At 44.0% G+C, this 1,431-nt stretch overlaps 1 pseudogene; it reads right to left on the reverse strand.

The window, feature by feature from the left end:
- Nucleotides 1-586: 586 nt before the first annotated feature.
- On the reverse strand, nt 587-761 carry LOC128413260 (uncharacterized; annotated as a pseudogene).
- Nucleotides 762-1,431: the final 670 nt, after the last annotated feature.

Here is a 1,431-nt window from a genome sequence, read left to right on the forward strand (position 1 = left end):
TAGGCCTCTGAAAACCGGTTGCTTTGAATCGCAGTTGAGCAGAGTGCTGTTGCACTCACGTTATTCTTGCAGGCTTCCCATGGGCATCTGGTTGTCCACTGTGAGAAAAGAATGCTGGATTGGCTGCTCCATTGGCCTGGTTCAGCAAGTTTCTGCTCTAGCCCAAACAGCCTGTGATATATGCTTGAGTGTGGGGTGAGGAGGGGGGAATGCCTGCTGAAAACCTAGACGCCAGTGGGAGAGAGGACCTGCCATCCTGAGTGATTGCTGCATTTCCAGGTTGGTTTCTGGAACTCAGGAGGTTTGCTTTGAATTGCAAGCTGGCAAAACTTATGAATGGGAGCCTTTTTTATGACAGTCACTTCCATGCTCCCAGAGATCAGCAGGGTAGGAGATTTGTGGTATCTGGTGCTCCTCTGATGATGATGATGATAATATAATAATAATTTATTATTTATGTCAACCATCTGATTGGATTGAACTAGCCACTCTGGGTGGCTTCCAACAAATTAAAACATCAAACATTAAAAGCTTCCTGACACAGGGCCACCTTCAGTTCTCTTCTAAAAGTTAAATAGTTGTCAGAGCACCAGGAGCGCCTCCCCTACTCGCGGGGAACCCCATTTCGGGGCTCCGGAGCGAACTGACTGCTACTTTCACGGAGGGAAGCCGTATAGCCATCGCCGGAGAGCGCTGACTTTTTCCTGTTGACAATTGGACTCTAAACAAACTATAGAAATGATCCCTGAAAGTATAGTCTTACAATTGGACTCTAAACAAGTACCCGTGAGTAAAAACGGAAAATTGGATCAAGAAACACTCGAATTAGGCACTGAAGCGGGAAGGTTCAAAACAGGAAGTCCGCCTTCCGCTTTTTGTAAATAGACTGAAGCAAAAACCTTGTAATCTAATAGCCTGGAAAGTTGTTTGCAAAGGCTGAAATTTCCTGCATTTATAACCGATAAAACCCCCTTGGAAGCAGGAGAAAAGGGGGGGGGATTTGACTGTTTAAGCCTGCAGGAGAGGGAGTAAAGGAAAATAAGTTTCCATCGTCTCAAACCTGGGAACGGGGTGTCAGGATAGAAATTGTTGGAGACATCCATTGATTGTAAGTGGAGCATTTTGACAGATAGTTAAAAAAGAGAAACAAACTGACTTCAATGTTGCCTTTTGCATTCTAAAGAAACAAAGTATTTGAAAATTGAAAGTAACTTTCTTTTGTTGGATATGTTTCAAAAAGATGGATACAAATAGAAATTGTGTCCCCTAGAGGGAGCTTGTCAATTTGTTGCTGCAGTTTACTTGGAGACCTTACAGCTGCGAGATTGGGATCGTGGGACCAGTCGTTTGACCTTGAATAGAAATGTGTTGGGAGGAAGTTTTGGTGACTGCCTTTTGTAAGACAAATGCTTTGCTGGAGCAGTTACATGA

Source organism: Podarcis raffonei, chromosome 4 (genome assembly GCF_027172205.1).
Source record: "Podarcis raffonei isolate rPodRaf1 chromosome 4, rPodRaf1.pri, whole genome shotgun sequence".
NCBI lineage: Eukaryota > Metazoa > Chordata > Lepidosauria > Squamata > Lacertidae > Podarcis > Podarcis raffonei.